This window comes from Choloepus didactylus, chromosome 18 (assembly GCF_015220235.1).
Source record: "Choloepus didactylus isolate mChoDid1 chromosome 18, mChoDid1.pri, whole genome shotgun sequence".
NCBI lineage: Eukaryota > Metazoa > Chordata > Mammalia > Pilosa > Megalonychidae > Choloepus > Choloepus didactylus.
Window position 1 is genome coordinate 14,216,367 of NC_051324.1, and position 17,659 is coordinate 14,234,025.

The window sequence follows — 17,659 nt, forward strand, 5'->3', positions numbered from 1 at the left end:
TGGGCTGCAAAACAGCTCTTTTGAAATCAGTCACTTGAAATTCTGTGAAAGCAGTATGTTATACAGTTTTGAAAACAAAGTTGAATACAGCTTTAGTTTATTTCTGTGTGTTTACTCCGTGCTGAAAAACCACTTTTTCTAAAGCCGTCACTTGGAACTCTGTGATAGCAGTATGTTACACAGTTTTGAAAACTGCGTTGAATACAGACTTCATTGTCTTCTATGTGCTTTCCCTGGGTTGTAAAACAATTTTTTTGAAAGCAGTCACTTTGAACTCTGTGAAAGCAATGTGTTACACATTTTTGAAAACTAAGTCGTATACAGCTTTCTTTCACTTCTATGATTTCTCCCTGGGCCAAGAGAAAACTTTTTTTGAAAGCAGTCACTTGGAACCCTGGAAAGCAGTATGTTACACAAGTTTTGAAAACTAAACTGAGTAAAGCTTTCATTCACTTCTCTTTGTCTTTCCTGTACCAAAATTAACCTTGTTGAAAGCAGTTACTTGGAAATCTGTGAAAGCTGTATGTTACACCACTTTGATAACTAAGATATTTAAAACTTTCTTTCACTTCTATGTTTTTTCCTTGAACTGAAAAATACCTTTTTTGAAAGCAGTGACTTGGATCTCTGCAAAAGGATCATGTTACACTGTTTTTAATACTAAGTTGAATTAAGCTTTCATTCACTTCTATGGGTTTACCCTGGGCTGAAAAACAACCATTTTGAAAGCCATCACTTGGAACCTGTGAAAGTAGTAGGTTACACAGTTTTGAATACTAAGTTGAATACAGCTTTCTTTCACTTCTATGTGTTTTCCTTGGGCTAAAAAAAAAAAAAAAAACTTTTATGAAAGCAGTCACTGCAAAAGCAGTATGTTATGCTGTTTGGAAAGTAAGTTGAATACAGCTTTCATTCATTTATATGTTTTTTCCATGGGCTGAAAAACAGCTCTTTCAAAATCAGCCAAATGGAATACTGCAGAAGCAGTATGTTACACAGTTTTGAATACTAAGTTGTATACAGACTTCATTCATTTCTCTGTGTTTACCATGCACTGAAAAACCACCTTTTCGAAAGCAGTGACTTGGAAATCTGTGATTGCAGTATGTTACCCAGTTTTGAAAAATAAGTTGAATACAGATTTTATTGTCTTCCATGTGCTTCCCCTGGGTCCAAGAACAACTTTTTTGAAATCAGTCACTTGGGACTTTGTGAAAGCAATGTGTAACACAGTTTTGAAAACTAAGTTCAATGCAGGATTCTTTCACTTCTATGTGATTTCCCTGTGCAAAAAAAAAAATCTTTTTTGAAAGCAGTCACTTGGAACCCTGGGAAAGCAGTATGTTACACAAGTTTTGAAAACTAAGTTGAATACAAATTTCTTTCACTCCTATTTGTCTTCCCTGTACCTAAATCAACCTTTCTGAGAGCTGTCACTTGGAACTCTGTGAAAGGAGTATGTTACACAGTTTTGAATACTAAGTTGACTACAGCATTCATTCACTTCTATGTGTTTCCCCTGTTCTGAAAAACAACCATTTTGAAAGCAGTCATGTGGAACCTCTGAAAGCAGTAGGTTACACTCTTTTGAAAACTAAGTTGAATACAGCTTTCATTCACATCTATGTTTTTTCCCTGGGCTGAAAAACAACTTTCTTGAAGGCAGTCACTAGAAATCTGTGAAAGCAGTATGTTAGTTTTGAAATCTAATTTGTATACAGCTTTCATTCACTTATATGTGTTTTCCCTGGACTGAAAAACAACTTTTTTGAAAGCAGTCACTTGGAACACTGTGAAAGCAGTACCTTATGCAGTTATAAAAACTATATTGAATACAGGTTTCATTCACTTCCATTAGTTTTCCCTTGGCTGGCAAACAACTTTTTTGAAAGCAGACACTTGGAAATCTGAGAAAGGATTATGCAACACAGTTTTGAAAACTAATTTGTACACAGCGTTCTTTCACTTGTGTGCTTTTTCACTGTGCCCAAAAATATGCTTTTTTGAAAGCAGTCACTTGGAATCCTGGGAAAGCTTTATGTTACACAATTTTGAGTACTAAGTTGAATACAGCTTTCATTCACTTCTGTGTGTTTACCATCGGCTCTTAAACACCTTTTTTGAAACCAGTTACTTGGAACGTTGTGAAAGCAGTATGTTACACAGTTTTGAAAACTAAGATGAATACAGCTTTCATTCATTTCTATGTGTTTTCTGTGGTTTGAAAAACATCTTTTTTGAAAGCTGTCACTTGGAACACTCTGAAAGCAGAAGGATACACAGTTTTGGAGACTAAGCTACCCACCGGTGTCATTCACTTCTATGTGCTTTCCCTGAGCTGAAAATCAGCTTTTTTGAAGGAGGTTATTTGGAAATCTGAGAAAGCAATATGTTTCACAGTTTTGAAACTAATTTCAACGCAGCTTTCTTTCAGTTCTATGTGTTCTCCATGTGCTGAAAAATGACTTTTTTGAAAGCCATCCCTTGGAACACTGGGAAAGCAGCATGCTACAGAAGTTTTGAAAACTAAGTTGAATGCAGATTTCATTTATTTCTATTTTTCTTCCCTTGACCTAAATCAACCTTTTTGAAAGCAGTTACTTGGAACTCTGTGAAAGCAGTATATTACACAGCTTTGAAAACTTAGATGAATACTGCTTTCATTATTTCTATGTGTTTTCCCTGGTTTGAGAAACAACTGTTTTGAAAGCAGTCACTTGGAACTCTGCAAAAGGATTATGGTACACAGTTTTGAAATCTAAGTTGAATACAGCTTTCATTCACATCTATGTGTTTTCTCTGGGCTAAAAACACCTTTTTTGAAAGATGTCACTAGAAATGTGTGAAGGCACTATGTTACACAGTTTTGAAAACTAAGTTGAATACAGCTTTCATTCACTTCCATGAATTTTCCCTGTGGTGAAAAACAACTTTTTTAAAGCAGTCACTTGGAACTCTGTGAAAGGATTATATAACCCTGTTTTAAAACTACATTGAATACAGCTTTTATTCACTTATATGTGTTTCCCCAGGGCTGAAAGCAAGTTTTTTGAAAGCAGTCACTTGGAACTCTGTGACAGGATTATGTTACACAGTTTTGAAATCTAAGATGAATAGAGTTTTCATTCACTTCTTTCAGTTTGCCCAGGGCTGAAAAACAACTTTTATGAAAACATTCACATGGAACTCTTTGAAAGGAGTAAGGTACTCCGTTTTGAAAACTAAGTTGAATATAGCTTTCATTCAGTTCTATGTGTTTTCCCTGGGCTAAAAAACACCTTTTTTGAAGGCAGTCATTTGGAAAGCTGTGAAAACAGTATGCTACACAGTTTTGAAAACTAAGCTGAATACGGCTTTCATTCACTTCTATGTGTTTTCCCTGTACTGAGAAACAGCTTTTTATGAAAGCAGTCCCTTGGATCTCTGTGAAAGCTGTATGTTACACCATTTTGAAAACTAAGTTGTATAAAACTTTCATTCACTTCTACATGTTTTCCCTGAGCCAAAAAGTCCTTTTTTGAAAACAATGAGTTGGAAATCTGTGAAAGGAGTATGTTACACAGTTCTGAATATGAAGTTGAATACAGCTTGCATTCACTTATATGTGATTTCGTTGGGCTGAAAAACAACCGTTTTGAAAGCATTCACATGGAACCTGTGAAAGCAGTGGATTACACTGCTTTGAAATCTAAGTTGAATACAGCTTTCATTCCCTTCTATGTGTTTTCCCTGTGCAAAAAAACCTGTTTTGAAAGCAGTCACTTGGAAGTCTGCAAAAGTAGTATGTTACACTGCTTTGAAAACTAAGTTGAATACAGATTTCATTCACTTCTATGTTTTTCATGGGCTGAAAAGCAGCTCTTTTGAAATCAGTCACTTGAAATTCTGTGAAAGCAGTATGTTACACAGTTTTGAAAACTAAGTTGAATACAGCTTTCATTCATTTCTATGTTTTTAATCCGTGCTGAAAAACCACTTTGTCTGAAGCCATCACTTGGAACTCTGTGATAGCACTATGTTGCACAGTTTTGAAAACTGAGTTGAATAGAGACCTCATTCTATTCTATGTGCTTTCCCTGGGTTGTAAAACAACTTTTTTTTAAGCGGTCACTTGGAACTCTGCAAAAGCAATATGTTACACATTTTTGAAAACTAAGTCATGTACAGCTTTTTTTCATTTCTATGACTTCTCCCTTTGACGAGAGAAAACTTTTTTGAAAGCAGTCACATGGAACCCTGGAAAGCAGTATGTTAAACAAGTTTTGAAAACTAAGCGGAGTAAAACTTTCATTCATTTCTCTTTGTCTTTCCTGTACCTAAATTAACCTTGTTGAAAGCAGTTACTTGGAATTCTGTGAAGGCTGTATGTTACACCACTTTGATAACTAAGATGTGTAAAGCTTTCTTTCATTTCTATGTTTTTTTCCCCAAACTGAAAAACACCTTTTTTGAAAGCAGTGACTTGGATCTCTGCAAAAGGATCATGTTACACTGTTTTTAATACTAAGTTGAATTAAGCTTTCATTCACTTCTATGGGTTTACCCTGGGCTGAAAAACAACCATTTTGAAAGCCATCACATGGAACCTGTGAAAGCAGTAGTTTACACAGTTTTGAATACTAAGCTGAATACAGCTTTCATTCAGTTCTATGTGTTTTACTTGGGCTAAAAAAAACTTTTATGAAAGTAGTCACTTGGAACTCTGTGAAAGCTGTATGTTATGCTGTTTGGAAAATAAGTTGAAAACAGCTTTCATTCACTTATATGTTTTTTCCATGGGCTGAAAAACAGCTTTTTCAAAATCAGTCATGTGGAATTCTGTGGAAGCAGTATGTCACACAGTTTTGAAAACTAAGTTGAATACAAATTTAATTCATTGCTGTGTGTTTACCATGCACTGAAAAACCACTTTTTTGAAAGCAGTGACTTGGAAATCTGCGATAGCAATATGTTACCTAGTTTTGAAAAATAAGTTCAATACAGATTTCATTCTCTTCTGTGTGCTTTCCCTGGGTCCAAAAACAACTTTTTTGAAAGCAGTCACTTGGAACTCTGCAAAAGCAATATGTTACACAGTTTTGAAAACTAAGTTGAATGCAGGTTTCTTTAACTTCTATGTCATTTCCCTGTGCAAAAAATAATCTTTTTTTGGAAGCAGTCACTTGGAATCCTGGGAAAGCAGTATGTTACACAAGTTTTGAAAACTAAGTTGAATACACATTTCTTTCATTTCTATTTGTCTTCCCTGTACCTAAATCAACCTTTCTGAAAGCTGTCACTTGGAACTCTGTGAAAGTTGTATGTTATACAGGTTTGAAAACAAAGTTGAATACAGCTTTTGTTCACTTCTATGTGTTTTCCATGTGATGAAAAACAACTTTTTTGAAAGCAGTCTCTTGGATTTTGGTGAAAGCATTATGTTACACTGTTTTCAAACTAAGTTGATTACAGCTTTCATTCTGTTCTATGTGTTTTCCATGGGCTGCAGAACTCCGTTTTTGGAATTATTGACATGGAAGTCTGTGAATGCAGTATACTACACAGTTTTGAAATCTAAGTTGAATACAGCTTTCATTCACTTCTATGTGTTTTCCCTGTTTAAAAAACCTCTTTTTTGAAGGCAGTCATTTGGAAATCTGCAAAAGCAGTGGGATACACAGTTTTGAAGACTAAGTTGAATAGAGCTGTCATTCACTTCTGTGTTTTCTTGGTGCTGAAGAACAGCTTTTTTGAAGGCTGTTTTTTTGTAACTCTGAGAAAGCAATATGGTACACAGTTTTGAAAACTAATATGAATGCACCTTTGTTTCACTTCTATGTGTTTTCCCTGTGTTGAAAATCATCTATTTTGAAAGCAGTCACTTGGACTTCTGTGAAAGCAGTATGTTACACAGTTTTTAATCTAAGTTGCACACAGCTTTCCTTCACTTCTACATGTTTCCCGTGAGCTGAAAAACAACTTTTTTGAAAGCAGTCACTTGGAACTCTGCAAAAGCAGTGTGTTACACAGTTTTGAAGACTAAGTTGAATAAAGCTTTCATTCACTTCTGTGTGGTTTCTCTGGCTGAAAAACAACTTTTTTCAAAGCAGTCACATGGAACTCAGCAAAAGCAGTATGTTGAACGCTTCTGAAAACTAAGATGAATACAGCTTTCTTTCACTTCTATGTGTTTTCCCTGGGATGAAAAACAACTTTTTTGAAAGCACTCACTCGGAACTCTACAAAAGCAGTATGTTACACAGTGTTGAGAACTAAGTTTAATACATCTTTCATTCACTTCTATGTGTTTTGCCTGAGCAGAAATGCAACTCTTTTGAATGCAGTCACTTCGAACTCTGCAAAAGGAGTATGTTACACTGTTTGGAATACTAAGTTGAATACAGCTTTCATTCTCTTCTGTCTGTTTTTCCTGGGCTGAATAAAAACTTTTTTGAATACAGTCACTTGGAACCTTGCCAAAGCAGTATGTTACACAGTTTTGTGTACTAAGTTGAATACAGCTTTCATTCACTTCAATGTGTTTTCCATGGGCTGAAAAACAACTTTTTTGAAAGCAGTCACTTCGAACTCTATGAAAGCAGTATGTTACCAAGCTTTGAAAATGAAGTTGTATACAGCCTTGTTTCACTTCTCTGTGTTCTCCCTGGGTGGGAAAACAACCTTTCTGAAAGCAGTCACTTGGAAAACAGCCAAAGCAGTATGTTACGTGGTTTCAAAAACTAAGTTGAATTCAGCTTTTTTTCTCTACTATGTGTTCTTCCTGTGCTGAAAAACAAGTTTTTTGAAAGCCATCACTTGGAACTCTGTCTTTTCCATGGTTCCAAAGCAACTTTTTTGAAAGCAGAGTCTTGTAACTTTGTGAAAGCAGTATGTTGTACATTTTTGAAAAAAGTAAGTTGAGTACAGGTATCATTCAGTTCTATGTATTCTTCCAGGGCTGAAAACAGCTTTTTTGAAAGCAGCCTCTTGGATCTCTGTGAATGCTGCATGTTAAACCCTTTTGAATACTAAGCTGAATACAGCTTTCATTCACTTCTCTGTGTCCTTCCAGTGCTAAAAAACAGCTTTTTTGATAGCAGTCACTTGGAACTCTGTGAAAGAAGTATGTTACACAGTTTGGAAACCTAAGTTGAATATACCTTTTATTCATTTCTGTTTCTTTTCTGTGGTCTGAAAAACAACCCTTTTCAAAGCAGTCACTTGGAACTATGTGAAAGTGGTATGTTATGCAGTTTTGAAAATAAGTTGAATAAAGCATTCATTCACTTCTATGGCTTTTCCCAGGGATGTAAAACATCATTTTGGAAAGCAGTCACAGGGAACTGAGTGAAAGCAGCATGTTACATTCCTTTGAAATCTACATTGGTTACACGTTTCATTCACTTGTGTGTGTTTTCCCTGGTCTGATGCGGTCGCAGTTGATTCGTCTGGGGGGGGGGCGGCCGGTTGCTGAACCCTCGGCTCTTGGCGTTGCTCGGAGGGTACCGGCGGTGGGGGCTCTTTCCCGGAGGCGAGGGCGAGGCGGGGGACTGGGCCTGGTCCCCGGCGGAGGCGTGCAAGGTGCGGAGGGCAGCGAGAAGGAACAGGCGGGACACGTTTCTTTGAGGGTGAAGAAGCCAAGAGAGTTTATTAGGGGAGAGTACCAGCTTATATCGGGCGGTCTAGAGGGCGGGGTAGCTGTAGAGGTTAAAGGCTTGGATTGGTTCTGAGAGGGCGCGGAGGTTGTTTGAAAAGGTGCGGGAGTTGCTCCGGTAACGAAGAGGGTGGAGGGTACGGGTAAGGCACGGGGGGGGTTTTCTCCGGCAAGCCCTCCCCAAAGGTTGTACTTTGGGGTGGGGAAATGGGGCCTGCATTCAGCTCCACTTTCTCAGGCCCGGGGGGCCGTGGAGGGCGCTACCACCCGTGCCCCACTACCTTTCCTAGGGGCTGATCAGTTCCCCTGGCCCAGGCCCGCCAAGTCAGAACTCGATAACAGTGTCCCGCATTTCCCCCTTCTTTTCTAATTAGAGGAAGAAGCTTACCGGAGAGATCCACCAAGGGATGAGGGAAAGGGGAGGTGGGGGAAGGGATGGGGTAGATGGTAGTTAGAGAGGCTGGAGCTCGACGTTGGTGTGGCGCCCGGGCGTTCGAGAGGGGCCTTGCTGCTTGCGGGATGGACGAGGGTGGCGACGCTGCGGAGGGTCAGCTTCTTCAGTGGAGGCAAGTTGTTGATACTGGACTTGCACAAATGATGAAAAGACAGCATTGGCTTGGTTCTTAGCAAGCTGGACGATTCTGCGGATAATGCAGGGCCCTAGGGTGAGAGCTAGAATAATCATTAATAGGGGGCCGATGAGAGGGAGGAGGTATGGGAGGAGGGGGGTAAAGATGTGGGACCAATAGCTGGTGGCTTCACAGTTTCTTTTGCGTTGTTCTAGTCCCTCTCGGACCTTTTTTAGGCTGTCTTCGGCGAGACCTGTGGAATTGGCATATACACAGCACTCTTCTCCTAGGGCGGCGCAAAGGCCTCCTTCTTTGAGGAGGAGAAGGTCGAGACCTCGGCGGTTTTGGAGCACGACCTCAGAGAGGGAATTGACAGAATTTTTAAGATGGGAAATAGCGTCTTGTAGGTGATGAATGTCCTCGTCAACAGCCGCCCAGAGGTGAGTTAGGGTGGAGCCTTGACTGGCTAATGCAGCGATTCCGGTGCCAGCGCCTGCAAGACCTAGGAGGGAGGCAATCGTGAGGACGGTGATGGGCTCTCGCTTTTGCAGAGGTGTGGAGAGCCGTCTCCCGGGACGGGCATAGCGCATGCGCTGTAAACCTGCTCCAAAGTCCCCCCGCCCATCGAGTGGTGCCAAGATGGCGCCCACATCCTGCTTCCGGCTTCTGATGTATGTAACCACCCGCTGTATTCACCAATCATGCTTGTGTGCGTGGCGTTAGCCCATTGGATACACGCAAGGTTTATAAGAAAGTTCCCGGGCAGAGCTCGGGGAGACAGCCCACAAGGAGCCGTACCTGACGGCCGCATCGAGGTTGTTCTCCCCCGAGGTGTCTCGCCCCGGGTGGAACCTGTAAAGATGATGATTGCCTAGTCCCATTAAAAGTTTATCTGCTTTACCACCGCGAGTCCTGAGTGATCACAAGTGCTCCGGGTAAGACGTTGTCCGCACCCTCTCTCCCCTTATCTCTCTGGTCCCCATCGCCGGCCGACCGAGGACTCGAGGCGGGGCGGAGAGAGCGCCGGACAAGTGGTGGCCCGTACGGGGAACTTCGAACCCGCAAACTCATTCGCGTTCCCCTCGACCCGACGGAGACGTGTTCCCGGGATCCGTGGTTTGACCTCCGCGACTGATCACCGCGAGAAGGTAAGCACCCCCTTTCCATACGAGGACTAGGGCCCGTGGGCGTTCAGGTAGCCCCGGGGACTCGGAAGAGCTCTCCGAGTGATTACAAGACAGTGCCGGCTGCAAGCATGGGGCAGTCTGGGAGTTCACCCCTATTAACCCCCTTAAAGACCCTTTTGAAACAGCGGGGTATCTCAGTTAAGAGAAGTTCTCTCCAGCGATTTCTTGATGATGTGGCCACTTTTGCCCCCTGGTTTCCTTGTTCTGGCAGCCTTAATCTGCCCTCTTGGATGAAACTTGGTCGTGATATAGACCGAGCGCGCCAAACGGGTGTCTGTTTGGACCCGATTCTAGTCCTTATATGGGAGACTGTTAAGGGCCATATCGCTCCCTCCACGTCACAGTGGAAAGGCCCTGACCCGGTGCTCAGCTGGGCCGGAGGCTCTGTTTGTGTTTTTCCCCAGGAACCAGGACGTCAACCGGTGTGGGTTCCGGAAAGACTGGTGGGAACCGTGGCATCACCTGGGGAGGCCGGGGAGCAGCTGTCAGAAACGCCAACGAATATACGGCCTGGGCCATTGGACCAAGCCTCCGGCCTTCAGGGACTTGAGAACATTAGGAAATTGAACCCTGTTAGTTTCGACCTTTCCACACTGGGCGAGACTGTAAAAAATCTGTGGGACCAAGTCACCTCTTGGTTCTCTTGGCCCAATTTGACTAATTGGATTCTCTTGATGGTGGGACTATTGGTGGGATTAGTCATTGTTAAATCTTTGCTAGAACGCCTGTTTCAAGCGCGGCAGTACCGTGTTACCACTATGATGGCTATGTCCTCCACCTTTGATACCCCCAACAGCGACCATTCTGATGGCCATACCCCATCCTGGCCGCCTCGGGCGGGGCACTCGGGAGCGAGGTTTGTAGCTAAGCGCGCAGCTGTGTCCCGGGTATAACGGGCGACGCCAGCAGTCATAATTTTTGTCTCAGGTAGGTCCCTAAGGCAGAGTCATAGTTGTGGCCAGACTTGACTCTAGCCAATGCATAGGGACGCCTAGTGACGCCTCCGACTCTGGTTAATGCTATCCCTGCCCCCGCCTTTGTCCCCCAGTTGCAAGGCAAAGCACTGCAGGGAGAGTCATGTTGTTTCCAGCTCACGGACTCTCCTGTCTCCATATGAGGTGAGCATTCTGGTCGGTGCTAGAGGCTCCGCCGCTAAATGGCTGAGACCTAGTCCAGACTCCCCCAAAGCACCGGAACAAATTGTGAGCCATCTGGGTTCACGGGAGCACACTCATCACTGGGGACACTGGGTCGATATAAATAATAAAGGGGGAGATGTGGAGAGCCGTCTCCCGGGACGGGCATAGCGCATGCGCTGTAAACCTGCTCCAAAGTCCCCCCGCCCATCGAGTGGTGCCAAGATGGCGCCCACATCCTGCTTCCGGCTTCTGATGTATGTAACCACCCGCTGTATTCACCAATCATGCTTGTGTGCGTGGCGTTAGCCCATTGGATACACGCAAGGTTTATAAGAAAGTTCCCGGGCAGAGCTCGGGGAGACAGCCCACAAGGAGCCGTACCTGACGGCCGCATCGAGGTTGTTCTCCCCCGAGGTGTCTCGCCCCGGGTGGAACCTGTAAAGATGATGATTGCCTAGTCCCATTAAAAGTTTATCTGCTTTACCACCGCGAGTCCTGAGTGATCACAAGTGCTCCGGGTAAGACGTTGTCCGCACCCTCTCTCCCCTTATCTCTCTGGTCCCCATCGCCGGCCGACCGAGGACTCGAGGCGGGGCGGAGAGAGCGCCGGACACAGAGGGGCAGGAGCTGCAGTTGTTTCCAGGTGGAGGAAGAAGTCTTCCTTGCTGTGGTACAGGACCCTAGGGATAAGGACAATTAGGAGGCAAGTTTCTTTAGTTATATTGATGGTTTGCACGTTAAGGCAGGGGGTAAGTCCTGTAGAGGAGCAGAGCCATTGGGAGGAGTTATGAGGAATGAGAAATTTGGCAGAGCTGCTGGGAGATGAGTAGTTGGCACAAGCTGTGAGGTTGGGAGAGTTACTTGAGCGAGGGTGGATGCACTTTCCTGTAAAGGAGACTGAATGAAAGGTTAGGGGGACGGCTGAGGTATTCCAATTGTATTCCGAGGGGTTGTCTTCTGCATTTTCTGAAAAGGAGAGGTTGGAGGCGACGGGCTCATACAGTGAGGAAGAGGTGGAGAGGCAAAGCCAACAAGAGGAGGTAAGATTGGGGTAGGAGACATTTAGTGAGGTGAAGGTTGCTTGGATAAGGTCGAGGAGGGGAGAGGAGTAACGAGAGGGGGGCAGAAAAGGTTGGGGTGGTGGTGTTGGCGATGCGTTGTTTGCAGCTGAGGTGCGGCTGGTTGGAGCTGAGGTGCGGCTGGAGAGCTGTGGAAAAAGGGGGTTAATGACTTGGTTGGGACCTATGCCAGAGGGTGTTTTTAATGCAGTATTTTGGCATGGTTGGCTTACAGCCTCTTTTTTTATGAGAATAAGTGATCCTCGGTCGGCTCCTTTCTCATAGATTCTGAAGCCCCAAGTTCGACCGAGTAACCAGGAGGGATCAGTGGGGAGCTGCACTGTAAGATTAAGATGTGTGCAGGATCCCTCGCTTTTTTGGCCGAGCCAGTTAACTGTAGGGAGTTTGCACCCTGTAGGGGCCCACTTTAAGGTAAGGTAATGATTAGGAACAGGAGGCTTCCAATTAGTGGCTAATGTTTCACACCCCCAGTATGCACAGTAGTACTTGTTGGGGGAATTGCTGTACGATTTTCCAGGATTTGAGGATGGGCACATGTAATATTGGGCCTGGGGATCACTTACCTTTCGAGCGCAGGTTTCTTCGACTCTGGAGACAAAGGTGGCGAAAGGCTCACTTGGCTCCTGGAAGAGCTTGGTGAATTTATTAGGCCGACAGGAGGAGCAGTTGGCAAAAGCTCGCAAGGCGATTCCCCGAAGGATAGGCCAAAAGGTGGCAGGTGCATTAATATAAGCAGATGCATTTATAAACGCTCCCGTGCCCAACTAAGCTTCGGGGTGATAATAGACTCCAGTGGCTGCGTCTTGCTCGTTTTGCTTAGCTGCTTCCGCCTGGAAGTGAGCACGCCAATCAACGAACTGGCCAGGGCTAAGGATGGTACGGGCAAGCGAGGCCCAGTCTTGGGGGAGGCAAAAGTCCATGGCGAGATCCTGAAGTATTTGGGAAGCGTATGGGCTACCTAACCCGTCCTCCTTGACGGCCCTGCGAAGCTGCTTGATAGTATCTGAGTCAATGGGATACCAGTCGTACGGTTTCTGTGGTGTGGGGGTAAGGTTAAGAGGAAAGCAGCGAAAAGCACGAGAGAAAGGAGGACGCGCTTGCAGAGGGCCTGGCACAGGGGTGGGGGCAGGGGCAGCGTTGCCCCAAGGGTTGCCTTGAGGTGTAGAAGGCAGCCAGGGGTTGTTAGTCGGCAGGGTGGGAGGAGCGGCGGCAGCTGCCGGCAGCAGCTCCGAGGGGGAGCTTGTCGAAGGGGAAGGCGGAAGTGGGAGGCCCCAAGCGTCGCAAGATGGCGGCGCGGTAGGCGTGGTTAAGACACAAGATGGCGGACTAGCTCCGCCCTGTGAAAGGGCGGGGTTTAAGGCATAAGATGGCGGACTAACTCCGCCCTGTGAAAGGGCGGGGCCTAAAGCGTAAGATGGCGGACTAGCTCCGCCCTGTGAAAGGGCGGGGCCTAAGGCATAAGATGGCGGACTAGCTCCGCCCTGTGAAAGGGCGGGGTAAAGCACACGCGGTTTCCGGCCCGGCTTAGGGCTGACGTCATCACTAGAGCACTTCCTCCCCTCAGTGGAAGAAGAAGGAGGAAGTTTGCCATTTTGGAGAGGTTTAGTATTGCTTTGTTTTTGGGGGGCGACTTCGAGCGCGTTGTTAATTTGCTCGACTAAGGATTCTGTGTCCGAATCGTGGTCTACATTAGTATCGCTGTCTGAATCTGTTGACTGGGTTGATAGGGCCTCTTTGGATTTAATGGGGTCTCGATCAGGGGGGGGGGGAGCCTTGAAGGCAGGAGCGGACGGTTATTAAGGTGGGGAGCAAGCCGGGAGGGAAGCGCTTGCTCTCATGTTCCATGGCGTTGGTGACCCGATCAATAAGGCGATTATAAGTAACAGGGTCCCAAAGATGGCAAGTGGTGAGCCATGGGTTAAAGGGCAGCAGGAGGTCCCAGTATACTTGCAGCTGCCGGACAGACACCTTACAGCGATGTGTGTCTAGGAGACCCGCCAGAGCGCGAACTTGGGGTGCTTGGTGTGCAGATAGACGATTACCCATAGCGGAGTGAGAAAAGAAAAAAAGGGGGGGTTGATTATTGAGTAAAGAAAATGAGGTAAACCGTGGTCGCGAGGCCGAAGGAGACGGCGAGAATAGAAGGCAGGACCCTCTAGTAGCGAGAGCAGTTTGGGGGGGGCGGTCACAAAGAGGCACACCGCGCCAAACAAAGAAACAAAGACACAGAGGACCACAGCAAAGTAATGGAGGGGAAGAGGGAAAGCTACTGGAGGAAGAGTGTTAGGAGGAATGGGGGGGACATAAGAAGAGAAGACGAAAGGTAGTCGGGGGCAAGAGCCAGGTTAATGCGGGAAAGGAAGAGCGGCCCGGGTGCGGAGCGGCGTGGGAGAGGCGGCTCCGGACGTGGAGTGGCGAGGGAGAGGCGGCTCCGCGGGGCGGCGAGGGAGAGGCGGCCCTTACCTTGCAGGCGAGGAGAAGGGGAGTTGGAGAGGCGTCCGGGCGAGCGGGTGGTTTTACTGGACCGCTGCGTGGAGAGGACTTTTAATCCCAGGGTCGTGGGTTCGGGCCCCACGTTGGGCGCCAGTTGCGGTCGCAGTTGATTCGTCTGGGGGGGGGGCGGCCGGTTGCTGAACCCTCGGCTCTTGGCGTTGCTCGGAGGGTGCCGGCGGCGGGGGCTCTTTCCCGGAGGCGAGGGCAAGGCGGGGGACTGGGCCTGGTCCCCGGCGGAGGCGTGCAAGGTGCGGAGGGCAGCGAGAAGGAACAGGCGGGACACGTTTCTTTGAGGGTGAAGAAGCCAAGAGAGTTTATTAGGGGAGAGTACCAGCTTATATCGGGCGGTCTAGAGGGCGGGGTAGCTGTAGAGGTTAAAGGCTTGGATTGGTTCTGAGAGGGCGCGGAGGTTGTTTGAAAAGGTGCGGGAGTTGCTCCGGTAACGAAGAGGGTGGAGGGTATGGGTAAGGCACGGGGGGGGGGTTTTCTCCGGCAAGCCCTCCCCAACGGTTGTACTTTGAGGTGGGGAAATGGGGCCTGCATTCGGCTCCACTTTCTCAGGCCCGGGGGGCCGTGGAGGGCGCTACCACCCGTGCCCCACTACCTTTCCTAGGGGCTGATCAGTTCCCCTGGCCCAGGCCCGCCAAGTCAGAACTCGATAACAGTGTCCCGCAGTCTGAAAAGCAACTTTTTTGAAAGGAGTCACTTGGAACTCTGTGAAGGCAGTATGTTACAGAGCTTTGAATACTTACTTGAATACAACTTTCATTCACTTCTATGTGTTTTCCCTGGGCCAACAAACAACTTTTTGAAAGCAGTCACTTAGAAGTCTACAAAAACATTATGGTGCACAGCTTTGAAAAATTAGTTTAATATAGATTTCATTCACTTCTATGTGTTTTCCTGGCTGAAAACACCTTCTTTCACAGAAGTCTCTTGGATCTCTGTGAAAGCCATATGTTACACAGTTTTGAAAAATAAGTTGAATGCAGCTTTCTTTCAGTTCTATGAGTTTTCCCTGGGCTGAAAAAGAACTTTTCTGAATGAAGTCACTTGGAACCTGTGGAAGCAGTATGTTACACAGTTTCGAAAACTAAGTTGAATACAGCTATCATTCACTTCTATGTGTTCTTCCTGTGCTGTTAAAATGCTTTGTAGAAAGCAGTCCCTTGAAACTCTGTGTAAGCAGTTATGTTACACAGTTTTGAAACTAAATCCAATGCAGCTTGCATTCATTTTTTGTTGTTTTCCCTGGGTTGAAAAACAACTTTTTTCATTAGCAGCCACTTAGAACTCTGCGAAAGCTGTATGTTGCACAGTTTGAAAACTAAGTTGAATACACCTTTCATTCACTTCTATGTGTTTTCCCTGGGATGAAAAAAACATTTTTTGAAGTAGTTACTTGGAACTCTGCAAAAACAGTATGTTGCACATTTTTGAAAACAATGATGAAAACAGCCTTCATTCAATTCTGTTTCCCCTGAGCCAAAAAGCATCTTTGTTGAAAGCAGTCACTTGGAACTCTTCTAAAGAAGTGTGTTACACAGTTTTGAATACTAAGGTGAAAACAGCATTCATTCACTTCTGTTTGTGCTCCCTTGGCTGAGAAACTTTTTGAAGACAGTTCCTTGGAACTCTGCAAAAGCAATATGTCACACAGTTTTGAAAACTATGTTGAATACAGCTTTCATTCACTTCTACGTGTTTTCCCTTAACCGAAATGCAACTTTTTGAAAGTAGTCACTTGGAACTCTGAGAAAGCAGTATGTTACACAGTATTGAAAAGTAAGTTGAATATACCTTTCATTCATGTCTATGCGTTTTCCCTGGGCTGAAAAACAACTTTTTTGAAGGCAGTGACTTGGAACCCTGTGAAAGTAGTATGTGACACTATTTTGAAAACTAAGTTGTATACAGGTTTCTTTCACTTCTATGTCTTTTCCCTGGTCTGAAAGATCACTTTATTAAAAGCAGTCAGTTGGAACTCTGTGAAAGCAGTATGTTACAGAATTTTGAATACTAAGTGGAATACAGGTTTCATTCACCACTGTGTGTTTTCCATGGGCTGAAAACTCACTTTTTTGAAAGCAGTCACTTGGAGATCTGTGAATGCACTATGTTACAGGGTTTTGAAACAAAATTAAATACAGCCTTTTTTCATTTCTATGGGTTTTCCCTTGGCTGAAAAAAACATTTTTTTGAATGCAGTCACTTGGAACTCTGCAAAGCCAGTATATTATACAATTTGGAAACTCAGTCGAATACAGTTTCTTTCACTTCTGTGTGTTTACTCTGGTCTGTAAAATCACTTTTTTGAAAGCAGTCACTTGGAACAGTGTGAAAGCAGTATGTTACACAGTTTTGAAAACTAATTTGTATTACAGCTTTCACTGTCTTCCATGTGTTCTCCCCTGTCTGAATTATCACTTTTGTGAAAGCAGTCACTTGGAACCCTGTGAAAGCAGTATATTTCACAGTTTTGAAAACTAAGTTGAATACAGTTTCCATTCACTTTCATTCACTTCCATTTACTAAGTTGAATACAGTTTCTATTCACTTCAATGTCTTTTCTCTGGTCTGAAATATCAGTTTTTTGAAAGCAGAGACTTGTAGCTCTGTGAAAGCTGTATGTTCCATGGCTTTTGAAAACTGTATACAGCTCTCATTCGCTTCTGTGTGTTTGTCCTGGGTGGAAAAACAACTTTTTAAAAAGCTGTTCCATGGATCTCTGTGAAGGCAGTATGTTGTACAGTTCTGACAACTAAGTAGAATGCAGCTTTCATTAACTTCTGTCTCTTTTCTCTGGTCAAGAAGCAACTTTTTTGAGAATAGTCACTTGGAAATCTGCAAAAGCACTATGTTGCACAGTTTTGAAAACTAAGGTGAATACAGCTAGCATTCACTTCTATGTGTTTTCCCTGGGCTGGAAAACAACATTTTTTGAAAGGAGTCACATCGAACTCAGCTAAAGCAGTATGTTGCACAGTTTTGAAATCTAAGTTGAATACAGCTCTCATTCCCTTCTATGTCTTTTCCATGGGCCCAAAAACAACTTTTTTGAAAGCAGTCACTTGTAACTCTGTGAAAGCAGCATGTTACACTGTTTAGAAAATGAAGTTGAATATACATTTCATTCACTTCTATGTGTGCTCCCTAGGCTGAGAAACATTTTTGGAAGCAGTCGCTTGGAACTCTGCAAAAGCAGTATGACACAGTTTTGAAAACTCTGTTGAATACAGCTTTCATTCAGTTCTATGTGTTTGTCTTTGGCTGAAAACAACTTTTTAGAAAGCAGTCATTTGGATCTCTGAAAAAGCAGTACGTTACCCAGTTTTGAAATCTAAGTTGAATATAGGTTTTATTCTCTTCTATGTGTTTTCCCTGAGCTGAAAATCAACCTGTTTGAATGCAGTCACTTGGAACTCTGCAAAAGCAGAATGTTGCACAGTTTTGAAAACTAACTTCAGTGCACCATTCATTCACTTCTATGTGTTTTCCCTGGACTGAGAAACAACATTTATGAAACAGGTCACTTGGAAATCTGCGCAAGCTGTATGTT